This window comes from Spermophilus citellus, assembly GCF_964194105.1.
Source record: "Spermophilus citellus genome assembly, chromosome: 17".
Taxonomy (NCBI): domain Eukaryota; kingdom Metazoa; phylum Chordata; class Mammalia; order Rodentia; family Sciuridae; genus Spermophilus; species Spermophilus citellus.
The window spans coordinates 9,606,004-9,620,291 of record NC_138199.1 but is presented as its reverse complement, the minus strand read 5'-3'; positions in this window follow the sequence as shown (position 1 = coordinate 9,620,291).

Below are 14,288 nucleotides of genomic sequence, written 5' to 3'. Positions count from 1 at the left end.
GATAATACCATGCATTTTATCTGATCATAATGGAATGAAACTGGAAATCAATGATAAAAGAAGGAAGGAAAAATCCTACATCACATGGAAAATGAACAATATGTTACTGAATGATCAATGGGTTACAGAAGACATAAAGGAGGAAATCAAAAAATTCTTAGAGATAAATGAAAATACAGACACAACATATCGGAATCTATGGGACACAATGAAAGCAGTTTTAAGAGGGAAATTCATCGCCTGGTGGTCATTCCTCAAAAAAAGAAAAAACCAACAAATAAATGAGCTCACACTTCATCTCAAAGCCCTAGAAAAGGAAGAGCAAAACAACAGCAAATGTAGCAGAAGGCAAGAAATAATTAAAATCAGAGCGGAAATCAATGAAATTGAAACAAAAGAAACTATTGAAAAAATTAACAAAACTAAAACTTGGTTCTTCGAAAAAATAAATAAGATTGACAGACCTTTAGCCATGCTAACGAAGAGAAGAAGAGAGAGAACTCAAATTACTAACATACGGGATGAAAAAGGCAATATCACAACAGATGCTACAGAAATACAGAAGGCAATTAGAAATTATTTTGAAAACCTATATTCCAATAAAATAGAAGATGGTGAAGACATCGATAAATTTCTTAAGTCATATGAGTTGCCCAGACTGAGTCAGGAGGATACACACAATTTGAACAGACCAATATCAATGGATGAAATTGAAGAAGCCATCAAAAGACTACCAACCAAGAAAAGCCCAGGACCGGATGGGTATACTGCGGAGTTTTACAAAACCTTTAAAGAAGAATTAATACCATTACTTTTCAAGTTATTTCAGGAAATAGAAAAAGAGGGAGCTCTGCCAAATTCATTCTATGAGGCCAACATCACCCTGATTCCGAAACCAGACAAAGACACCTCAAAGAAAGATAACTACAGACCAATATCTCTAATGAACCTAGATGCAAAAATCCTCAATAAAATTCTGGTGAATCGAATACAAAAACACAGCAAAAATATTGTGCACCATAATCAAGTAGGATTCATCCCTGGGATGCAAGGATGGTTCAATATACGGAAATCAATAAATGTTATTCACCACATCAATAGACCTAAAAATAAGAACCATATGATCATCTCGATAGATGCAGAGAAAGCATTCGACAAAGCACAGCATCCCTTTATACTCAAAACATTAGAAAAACTAGGGATAACAGGAACTTACCTTGACATTGTAAAAGCTATCTATGCTAAGCCTCAGGCTAGCATCATTCTGAATGGACAAAAGTTAAAGGCATTCCCTCTAAAATCTGGAACAAGACAGGGATGCCCTCTATCACCACTTTTATTCAATATAGTTCTCGAAACACTGGCCAGAGCAATTAGACAGATGAAAGAAATTAAAGGCATAAAAATAGGAAAAGAAGAACTTAAATTATCACTATTTGCAGATGACATGATTCTATACCTAGAAGACCCAAAAGGGTTTACAAAGAAACTACTAGAGCTAATAAATGAATTCAGCGAAGTGGCAGGATATAAAATCAACACGCATAAATCAAAGGCATTTCTGTATATCAGCAACAAACCTTCTGAAACGTAAATGAGGAAAAACACTCCATTCACAATATCCTCAAAAAAAATAAAATACTTGGGAATCAACCTAACAAAAGAGGTAAAAGATTTATACAATGAAAACTACAGAACCCTAAAGAGAGAAGTAGAAGAAGATCTTAGAAGATGGAAAAATATACCCTGTTCATGGATAGGCAGAACTAACATCATCAAAATGGTGATATTACCAAAAGTTCTCTATAGGTTTAATGCAATGCCAATCAAAATCCCAACGGCATTTCTTGTAGAAATAGAGAAAGCAATCATGAAATTCATATGTAAAAATAAAAGACCCAGAATAGCAAAAACAATTCTAAGCAGGAAGTGTGAATCAGGTGGTATAGCAATACCAGACTTCAAACTATATTACAGAGCAATAGTGACAAAAACAGCATGGTACTGGTACCAAAACAGGCGGGTGGACCAATGGTACAGAATAGAGGACCCAGAAACCAACCCACAAAACTACAACTTTCTTATATTTGATAAAGGGGCTAAAAGCATGCAATGGAGGAAGGATAGCATCTTCAACAAATGGTGCTGGGAAAACTGGAAATCCATATGCACCAAAATGAAACTGAATCCCTTTCTCTCGCCATGCACAAAAGGTAACTCAAAATGGATCAAGGAGCTTGATATCAAATCAGAGACACGGCGTCTGATAGAATAAAAAGTTGGCTCTGATCTACATATTGTGGGGTCGGGCTCCAAATTCCTTAATAGGACACCCATAGCACAAGAGTTAATAACAAGAATCAACAAATGGGACTTAATTAAACTTAAAAGTTTTTTCTCAGCAAGAGAAACAATAAGAGAGGTAAATAGGGAGCCTACATCCTGGGAACAAATTTTTACTCCTCACACTTCAGATAGAGCCCTAATATCCAGAGTATACAAAGAACTCAAAAAATTAGACAATAAGATAACAAATAACCCAATCAACAAATGGGCCAAGGACCTGAACAGACACTTCTCAGAGGAGGATATACAATCAATCAACAAGTACATGAAAAAATGCTCACCATCTCTAGCAGTCAGAGAAATGCAAATCAAAACCACCCTAAGATGCCATCTCACTCCAGTAAGATTGGCAGCCACTATGAAGTCAAACAACAACAAGTGCTGGCGAGGATGTGGAGAAAAGTGTACACTTGTACGTTGCTGGTGGGACTACATATTGGTGCGGCCAATTTGGAAAGCAGTTTGGAGATTCCTGGGAAAGCTGGGAATGGAACCACCATTTGACCCTGCTATTGCCCTTCTTGGACTATTCCCTGAAGACCTTAAAAGAGCATGCTACAGGGATACTGCCACATCGATGTTCATAGCAGCACAATTCACAATAGCTAGACTGTGGAACCAACCCAGATGCCCTTCAATAGATGAATGGATAAAAAAAATGTGGCATCTATACACAATGGAGTACTATGCAGCAATAAAAAATGACAAAATCATAGAATTTGCAGGGAAATGGATGGCACTAGAGCAGATTATGCTTAGTGAAGCTAGCCAATCCCTAAAAAACAAATACCAAATGTCTTCTTTGATATAATGAGAGCAACTATGAACAGAGCAGGGAGGAAGAGTAGGAAGAAAAGATTAACATTAAACAGAGACATGAGATGGGAGGGAAAGGGAGAGAAAAGGGAAATTGCATGGAAATGAAGGGAGACCCTCATTGCTATACAAAATTACATATAAGAGGTTGTGAGGGGAATGGGAAAATAAACAAGGAGAGAAATGAATTACGGTAGATGGGGTAGAGAGAGAAGATGGGAGGGGAGGGGAGGGGGGGTAGTAGGGGATAGGAAAGTTAGCAGAATACAACAATTACTAATAGGGCATTATGTAAAAATGTGGATGTGTAACCGACGTGATTCTGCAATCTGCATTTGGGGTAAAATTGGGGGTTCATAACCCACTTCCATCTAATGTATGAAATATGATATGTCAAGAGCTTTGTAATGTTGTGAACAACCAATAAAAAAAATTAAAAAAATGTTCAGTTTAATTGTCTTTTAAAACATCATCAAGATGATTACCTTAGGATTTGACTTTGATACAAAAAGTTTTTGCGTATGCATTAAAGCATAATCATGGGGGCAAAAATGTGGTATTAGGAAACCAAATATCTTTCAAATAGAAACCAGGCTTTCAGAGATCCAAGGTAAGAACATGTCCACAAGTAGATGAAGCCTATCCTAAGCCATACAATACAACTGGATGCTGGAGAAATTGCCCAAATCCTACAATAATATGGAAAATTTTTGCAAGTATAGCAAAACTGGTGTAATTGGCTGTTGACAGCCTTCATGACTTTTACTAAGGTGTAATGTCATCCTTAATGGGCAGTGGACTTTAAACCTAGAGTCATTAGTTGTATGCAAATTAATGGTGTGACTCTTTGGTACCTGATAACTACAAAATTCTGTTTCCTTAGAACTCACGTTCACTTTGAATTTGCTGTTTACTGCTAGGGTTAAAGAGCTGACAAGAAACAGGATTAAACATAGGGACAACCCATAGGGGACTTCCATGCACAGCGGCACTGCATTTTAGTGCAACAGAGGGCCTCAAAGAGGACAACCAGAGTAGGAAAGAGCCAAACAGACAAATGTACGTCACTCTTGCATCCTAAAAAGAAAGTAAATATCAGGTAAGGAGACACAGGGAGCAAAGGTGCCTTCCAAACCTCTCATATTTTCAGGGGAAAACCTCCAGAATATGGGGAATAGGACATGCACCTGCAATTATTCTCCCTTTCTGCATCATCAGCCTCTTCTTCCTGGAATACAGCATAGCCACCAACTATATACACCCTAACGTCTCCCATCTTTTCACCCTGGCTTATTGAGGTATAATTGATGAATAAAAATCGTACAAGTTTATGGTGTGCAATGTGATGTTTGGATATAAGTATATATTTTGATGATATATATATTGTCATCACCATCAGGCCCATCAACCTGCCCATCCCCTTACAGAGTCATCTAATTTGTACATGTGGTGAGAACCACAGATCTACTCTCTCTGCAAGTTTCAGACACAACCCAAGTATTGTTAACCACAGTCGCGTCGTTCTACCATAGATCTCTTGAATTCATTCATCTTGCCTAACTGAGATTCTCCAACATCTCTTCAAGTTCTTGCATGAGTTTTAGAAAACCCACCTCTACTTTCTCACCAACACTTCTCTTAAAATCTCTTAACGTATAACTGTTTCCACCCTCACCTCCCACAGTCAATTTTCAATGGCAGTCACAACTTAAACACAGATCTAATTTTATCACTCTCCTGCTCGAAATTCTCAGGTGGCTTTCTGTGAAACTCAGAATAAAATCCCAAATCTCCACAATAGCCTCACGGGTCCCCACTATGTGTCTCTGTGCATATCTTCATCTCAGGATCCATTTCACTTTTCTTTATAGCAACTATCATTAGTGGACATCTTTTTAACTGGATCTCACCAGATCTCAAACACCATCAAACATGGCATCATTAATTTGCATACCACTAATAAATACATTTTTAAAAAATCCACTGCCCATCAAATGAAAGCTTGCATGAGGCCTCAGTAAGAATCATGAGAGATGTAAAAATATATGAGAGCTTCTGTTCATGTTAAGCCATATTCCTGAAATATGCAAAGATACTTGTTTTTGTTTCTTTTAGATAGTTCAAAAATATTTAAGCAGTCAGAACAAGTATGGAATAATCTACAACATGATTAATATTACATGTACAATATATATATATATATATAATATATATGATATATTTAATATATATATGATATATTTTGTCCCCCAAGTGAAATTTTAATACCACTTAATTACAATTCTCATTGTGAATCCATTTTTTTAAATGATTTGAGTGAGTCTTTTAAAGAAAGGTTAGAGCAGCCATCTTGCATACAGTTAACCTGTTTGTTATATACCTTCTAGACTGACTGCGGTTTCTCACTTCCCTTTAATCCATAGCAGAGAGTTTACTGGAAAGAATAGACTTCCCTGCCCACACCCCACTCACTGCACGGTTGTACTAATGGCCCCTCTAAGCCAAGAGAATGTGTTACTTGGCATAAAACAGATGCCTCCTTCCAGCTAAACCTTCCTCAAAAACGTGCTGCCAGACAAAATCATCAAGTTCTTTCATCACTATTTTAGGCTCAGGGAGAAGCGTTGGAGCGGGAGGGCCCTGGGGACAAAGCTGGTCTCATTCCAACGTGGGGAACACTGGTGTAGGCTGGGTTTGAGGCCAGAAGTCACCTGCTCTTCCCTTTTAGCCTCTTCCTCCCTCCTCTCTTTTTGGTTTCCTCTAGCCCTTCAGAGTCCTTTGTCCTCTGCATGTGCCCCTCATCTCTCACTGGTCTCCACTCTGTGCTGAGGAACTAACTGGTCAGTCATTTATAGGATCACTCCCCACACTGCCGTACCTCCCCCATTTCCCATTTCAACATCCCGATCCTGTGTCTTCTCCCTTCATGCCAATTATCTTTGCTAAGAGACAAGCGTGTTCGGAAGTGACATGATAGTGGCTGTTAATGTACACAGTGGGTTGCCCTCCTCGGTGACAGAGTTGGATTTGCACAGAGGCTTTTCTATAGAAAACCAGCCATACCATTTTTCTTTTTTTTTCAGATATTTAAATCACTTTAATTAAATCCTTTAATGGGGTTAAATGCATTAATTTCTATTTAGGGTAATTTTTTTTAAATTCAGTGCTTCTGGAGGGAATCAAACTATTCACACCAGAACCTGGCTACATTTACAAACTGTATATCTCTTATCTGAAATTATTGGGACCACAAGTGTTTTAGAATTGGAATTTTGGGGGATTTTGGAAGATTTGCATTCATATAATGACATACATGACATCAATTTGTTTTGTACACTTTTATACACATAGCCTGAAGGTAATTTTATACCACATTTTTATGTTTCTGCATTTTGATTGAGATCTGTTGCTTGAGGCCAGGTGTCATGCAGGCTTTAAAAAGCTTTAGATTTAGGAGGATTTGGGATTCCATATTTTCAGATTAAGGATGCTCAGTCTGTATTTTCCTTTGCAATACTTATCAAAATTTGTTTGTTTGTTTTTTTCTTTGTCTTCACCACCTGGAGCGCCCCTCCATCCATCATAACCTCACCCTATTCAGGGTTGTATTCCTGACAACCACTAGTCCTGTTTATATAAGCAGAGGCTCAGTAAATATTTGGAAATGAATATATAAATTCTTCTAGACTATGAGCTCCAAGGGCAGGGATGGCCTCATAGGCATATTCAAATTTTTAACAGTAAGCACATAAAATGGTGGAGTATGTGAATCTTTTTTTTTCTTTTTTTCTTTTTTTTTTTGTTGGTTGTTCAAAACATTACATAGTTCTTGATATATCATATTTCACACTTTGATTCAAGTGGGTTATGAACTCCCATTTTTACCCCATATACAGATTGCAGAATCACATCAGTTACACTTCCATTGATTTACATATTGCCATACTCATGTCTGTTGTATTCTGCTGCCTTTCCTATCCTCTACTGTCCCCCCTCCCCTCCCCTGACCTCCCCTTTTCTCTCTCTACCCCCTCTACTGTAATTCATTTCTCCCCCTTGTATTATTTTTCCCTTTCCCCTCACTTCCTCTTGTATGTAATTTTGTATAACCCTGAGGGTCTCCTTCCATTTCCATGCAATTTCCCTTCTCTCTCCCTTTCCCTCCCACCTCTCATCCCTGTTTAATGTTAATCTTCTTCTCATGCTCTTCGTCCCTACTCTGTTCTTAGTTACTCTCCTTATATCAAAGAAGACATTTGGCATTTGTTTATTAGGGATTGGCTAGCTTCACGTAGCACAATCTGCTCTAATGCCATCCATTTCCCTCCAAATTCTATGATTTTTGTCATTTTTTAATGCAGAGTAATACTCCATTGTGTATAAATGCCACATTTTTTTATCCATTTGTCTATTGAAGGGCATCTAGGTTGGTTCCAGTCTAGCTATTGTGAATTGTGCTGCTATGAACATCCATGTAGCAGTGTCCCTGTAGCATGCTCTTTTTAGGTCTTTAGGGAATAGACCGAGAAGGGGAATAGCTGGGTCAAATGGTGGTTCCATTCCCAGCTTTCCAAGAAATCTCCATACTGCTTTCCAAATTGGCTGCGCCAATTTGCAGTCCCACCAGCAACGTACAAGTGTACCCTTCTCCCCACATCCTCGCCAGCACTTGTTGTTGTTTGACTTCATAATGGCTGCCAATCTTACTGGAGTGAGATGGTATCTTAGGGTGGTTTTGATTTGCATTTCTCTGACTGCTAGCGATGGTGAGCATTTTTTCATGTACTTGGTGATTGATTGTATGTCCTCCTCTGAGAAGTGTCTGTTCAGGTCCTTGGCCCATTTGTTGATTGGGTTATTTGTTATCTTATTGTCTAATTTTTTGAGTTATTTGTATACTCTGGATATTAGGGCTCTATCTGAAGTGTGAGGAGTAAGATTTGTTCCCAGGACGTAGGCTCCCTATTTACCTCTCTTATTGTTTCTTTTGCTGAGAAAAAACTTTTTAGTTTGAGTAAGTCCCATTTGTTGATTCTAGTTATTAACTCTTGTGCTATGGGTGTCCTATTGAGGAATTTGGAGCCTGACCCCACAGTATGTAGGTCGTAGCCAACTTTTTATTCTATCAGACGCCGTGTCTCTGATTTGATATCAAGCTCCTTGATCCATTTTGAGTTACCTTTTGTGCATGGCGAGAGAAAGGGATTCAGTTTCATTTTGTTGCATATGGATTTCCAGTTTTCCCAGCACCATTTGTTGAAGATGCTATCCTTCCTCCATTGCATGCTTTTAGCCCCTTTATCAAATATAAGATAGTTGTAGTTTTTTGGATTGGTTTCTGTGTCCTCTATTCTGTACCATTGGTCCACCCGCCTGTTTTGGTACCAGTACCATGCTGTTTTTGTTACTATTGCTCTGTAGTATAGTTTGAAGTCTGGTATTGCTATACCACCTGATCCACACTTTCTGCTTAGCATTGTTTTTGCTATTCTGGGTCTTTTATTTTTACATATGAATTTCATGATTGCTTTCTCTATTTCTACAAGAAATGCCGTTGGGATTTTGATTGGCATTGCATTAAACCTATAGAGAACTTTTGGTAATATCACCATTTTGATGATGTTAGTTCTGCCTATCCATGAACAGGGTATATTTTTCCATCTTCTAAGATCTTCTTCTATTTCTCTCTTTAGGGTTCTGTAGTTTTCATTGTATAAATCTTTCACCTCTTTTGTTAGGTTGATTCCCAAGTATTTTATTTTTTTTGAGTATATTGTGAATGGATTTGTCGCTGATATACAGGAATGCCTTTGATTTATGCGTGTTGATTTTATATCCTGCCACTTTGATGAATTCATTCATTAGCTCTAATAGTTTCTTTGTACACCCTTTTGGGTCTGCTAGGTATAGAATCATGTCATCTGCAAATAGTGATAATTTAAGTTCTTCTTTTCCTATTTTTATGCTTTTAATTTCTTTGATCTGTCTAATTGCTCTGGCCAGTGTTTCGAGAACTATGTTGAACAGAAGTAGTGATAGAGGGCATCCCTGTCTTGTTCCAGATTTTAGAGGGAATGCCTTCAATTTTTCTCCATTCAGAATGATGCTAGCCTGAGGCTTAGCATAGATAGCTTTTACAATGTCAAGGTAAGTTCCTGTTATCCCTAGTTTTTCTAGAGTTTTAAACATAAAGGGATGCTGTACGTTGTCGATTGCTTTTTCCGCATCTATCGAGATGATCATATGGTTCTTATTTTTAAGTCTATTGATGTGGTGAATAACATTTATTGATTTCCGTATATTGAACCAGACTTGCATCCCAGGGATGAATCCTACTTGATCATGGTGCACAATTTTTTTTATATGTTTTTGAATCCAATTCACCAGATTTTATTGAGGATTTTTGCATCTAGGTTCATTAGAGATATTGGTCTGTAGTTTTCTTTCTTTGAAGTGTCTTTGTCTGGTTTAGGCATCAGGGTGATGTTGGTCTCGAGAATGAATTTGGAAGTTCTCACTCTTTTTCTATTTCCTGAAATAGCTTGAAAAATATTGGTATTAGTTCCTCTTTAAAGGTTTTGTAAAACTCTGCTGTATACCCATTCGGTCCTGGGCTTTTCTTAGTTGGTAGTCTTTTGATGGTTTCTTCTATTTCCTCAATTGATATTGGTCTGCTTAGGTTGTCTATATCCTCCTGACTCAATCTGGGCAGATCATATGACTTAAGAAATTTATCGATGCCTTCACTATCTTCTATTTTATTGGAGTATAAGGATCCAAAATAATTTCTGATTATCTTCTGTATTTCTGAAATGTCTGTTGTGATATTGCCTTTTTTATCCTGTATGCTAGTAATTTGAGTTCTCTATCTTCTTCTCTTTGTTAGCATGACTAAGGGTCTGTCAATTTTATTTATTTTTTCAAAGAACCAACTTTTAGTTTTGTCAATTTTTTCAATTGTTTCTTTTATTTCGATTTCATTAATTTCAGCTCTGATTTTAATTATTTCTTGCCTTCTACTTCTTTTGCTGTTGTTTTGCTCTTCTTTTTCTAGGATTTTGAGATGAAGTATGAGATCATTTATTTGTTGGTTTTTTCGTTTTTTAAGGAATGAACTCCATGCAATGAATTTTCCTCTTAGAACTGCTTTCAATGTGTCCCATAGATTCCGATATGTTGTGTCTGTGTTTTCATTTATCTCTAAGAATTTTTTAATTTCGTTCTTGATGTCTTCTAAAACCCATTGATCATTCAGTAACCTATTGGTCATTCTCCAAGTGATGCATGATTTTTCCTTCCTTCTTTTATCGTTGATTTTCAGTTTCATTCCATTATGATCAGATAAGATGCATGGTATTATCTCTACTCCTTTATATTGTCTAAGAGTTGCCCTGTGACATAATATATGATCTATTTTTGAGAAGGATCCATGTGCTGCTGAGAAAAAAGTGTAACTGCTTGATGTTGGGTGGTATATTCTATATATGTCAATTAAGTCTAGGTTATTAATTGTGTTATTGAGTTCTATAGTTTCCTTATTCAACTTTTGTTTGGTAGATCTGTCCAGTGGTGAGAGAGGTGTGTTGAAGTCTCCCATGATTATTGTATGGTGGTGTATTAGACTCTTGAACTTGAGAAGACTTTGCTTGATGAACACAGCTGCACCGTTGTTTGGGGCATATATATTTAAGATTGTTATGTCTTGTTGGTGTATGGTTCCCTTGAGCAGTATGTAGTGTCCCTCTTTATCCCTTTTGATTAACTTTGGCTTGAAATCTATTTTATTAGATATGAGTATGGACACTCCTGCTTGTTTCCGAAGTCCATATGAGTGATATGATTTTTCCCAACCTTTCACCTTCAGTCTATGTATGTCTTTTCCTTCAAATGCGTCTCCTGTAGGCAGCATATTGTTGGGTCTTGTTTTGTGATCCATTCTACTAGCCTGAGTCTCTTAATTGGTGAGTTTAAGCCATTAACATTTAGGGTTATTATTGAGATATGGGTTATCCTTCCAGCCATATTTGTTTATTTATGTTACTAAACATGGTTTGTTTTCCTCTTTGATTATTTTCCCCCCTTTACTGTCCTACCTCCCACTGTTGGCTTTCATTGTTATTTTCCATTTCCTCTTCCTGTAATGTTTTGCCGAGGATGTTTTCAAGAGATGGTTTTCTAGCTGCAAATTCTTTTAACTTTTGTTTATCGTGGAAGGTTTTAATTTCATCTTCCATCCTGAAGCTTAATTTCGCTGGATACACGATTCTTGGTTGGAACCCATTTTCTTTCAGTGTTTGAAATATGTTATTCCAGGATCTTCTAGCTTTCAGAGTCTTTGTTGAAAGATCAGCTGTTATCCTGATTGGTTTACCCCTAAATGTAATCTTCTTCCTTTCTCTTGTAGCTTTTAAAATTATCTCCTTATTCTGTATGTTGGGCATCTTCATTATAATGTGTCTAGGTGTAGATCTCTTATGATTTTGCACATTCGGCGTCCTGTAGGCTTCTAGGATTTGGGATTCTGTCTCATTCTTCATGTCTGGGAAGTTTTCTTGTATTATTTCATTGAATAGATTGCTCATTCCTTTGGTTTGGACCTCTATACCTTCCTGTATCCCAATGACTCTTAAGTTTGGTCTCTTTATGTTATCCCATATGTCTTGGATGTTCTGCTCATGGTTTCTTAACAGTCTTGCTGAGTTGTCTATGTTCTTTTCAAGTTGAAATACTTTGTCTTCATTGTCTGATGTTCTGTCTTCTAAGTGTTCTACTCTGCTGGTAGTATTCTCAATTGAGTTTTTAAGTTGGTTTATTGCTTCCTGCATTTCTAGGATTTCTGTTTGTTTGTTTTTTATAACCTCTATCTCCCTGTATAGTTGATCTTTTGCTTCTTGGATTTGTTTATGTAATTCATTTTCGAAGTGATCTTTCATTGTCTGATTTTGCTGTCTAATGTCTTCCTTGAGACTCCAGATCATCTGAAGCATGTATATCCTGAATTCTTTATCTGACATTCCATCTGCTGCAGCTATTACCTCTTCTAAAGTTGAGTTGACCTTCATTGCTTGTGGTCCTTTCTTTCCTTGTCTTTTCATACTGCTCGCATTTCTTTCTGCTTGGTGAAACTGTTGTGTTTTTGAGATTTTCCCCCTATATATTTATATTGCTCTTGTATAGTTGAAAAGTCTCCCTTGCAGGGGCGGGCGGCGGCTGTGGTCCTCCTCCAATTGGGGTGATCTGTCTACCACGCTGACGGGCCGCTGGGTCTGTTCTGCCAGTCGGTCACAGGTCTGCCTACCTTGCAGGCGCGGGCGGCGGCTCTGCTCTGCCCCTCCTCTAATTGGTGTGACGTGTCTACCACGCCTGTGGACACCTGGGCCTGTTTTGCAGGTCGGTCGCAGGTCTGCCTACCTTGCAGGCGTGGGCGGAGGCTCTGCTCTGCCCTTACTCCAATTGGGGTGATGTGTCTACCATGCCGGCGGGTCGCTGGGCCTGTTCTGGGCGCTGGAGGCAGCTTTGCTCTGCCCCTACTCCAATTGGGGTGATGTGACTTCCACGCCGGCGGGCCGCTGGGCCTGTTCCGGGCGCGGGCAACGGTTCTGCTCTGCCCCTACTCCAATTAGGGTGACGTGACTTCCACGCCAGTGGGCCGCTGGGCCTGTTCAGGGTGTGGGCGGCGGCTCTGCTCTGCCCCTCTGGCTTGATGACAAAGTGAGAGAGACTCGGGTGTATGTGACTCACTTTCTTTACCAGGAGACCAACTGTTTCTGTCGCCGCTGGTATCGATGAAGTTATCTCCTCCGCCGCTTTCTGATGACATCAGATCTCTGCCATGTTGGTATCCCATGCAAATGGCAGCATTTTGTTCCCTTTGCCGGGTGACCAAAGCAACGGGTGAGTCCTGACTGGCCCTCACAAGCCCCCCTGAAAACCATTTTTCAATCTCAATTCCTCTGGAAAATACAATGTGTGGACTTGTACTTGATAGTGGTTGACAGCATGGCTTGGGCATAAAGTATGGGTTTGACAGACCACCCTACCATCTACTAGCTGTGGGAGCTGGGCACTGTCATTCATTCATTATTCACCACACTAAGAACTTTTGAGCTTGGACCACAGGGGAGCCTCTGTCCTAATCACTGGGGATACAGAGAGTCACAAAACTAAGTTCCTACATTTATAGAGCTTATATCCTGTAGGGGAAGTGGGCAGTTAAAGGAAAGCAAAACTCATGAGCATATTAAGTTATGAGATGGAGTAGGGTAGGTGGTAGCTCAGTGGCAGAGCACTTGCCTAGCATGAGGAGGGCCCTGGGTTCTAGCTTCAGCAACACACACACACACACACACACACACACACACACCACATAATTAAGTCATTCCCACCTTTGTCTCTGTAGGGATTAAATATGAATAATAATAGTATTTCCTACCTAGTGATGATGTAGATATCAAATAAGAAGGCCACATAGTACATTAGGTAAATGTTCATTTACATTAGGTATACACATAGTTCTTATTGCCAAGAGCAGACACTATTTAGTCATACTCTCCTGGTCTGGCAGGGTTTGTATAACAAAGAGGTCTTTAAGACTTGTGACAACTGTTGCTTTGTGTGTCCAGCAAACTTTTCCAAGTATCGAGTCTCTTCCTTCGAGGACAGAGTCTGTCCTCATCTTTGCCACATGACTTTCTAGCAACTTTCTAGTTTGGTTCCAGGGGTGAACACAAGACTTGAACAAAGCCAGGGTGAGTTCTCCTAGATTTTCCTATAAATTTTGAGTGACAGAAACTCTGCCTTTTGGGAATTCTTACTTGGAGCCTCTTAAAGATCAGCTGTGTGCAGAAGGCTTTGTTGAAGAAGGGAAGGAAGTCAAATTGCAAAAAAAAAAAAGCCAGAAGAAACACTACTAATAACATGATTCTATGTCTAACATAAACTTAATCCTCTTAATAACCTCTTGGAGTAACTACTATTGTTATCCTCGCTTTAAAGATGAAGAAATAGAGACCCAGAGAAGTTAAGTCACTGTCTAATGTCTCACAGTTAATAAGGGGCAGTGGTGGAGCTGGATCAGGCATTCTGGCTCCGGGGCCCATGCATCTGACCAAGATCATGCTTTTGTC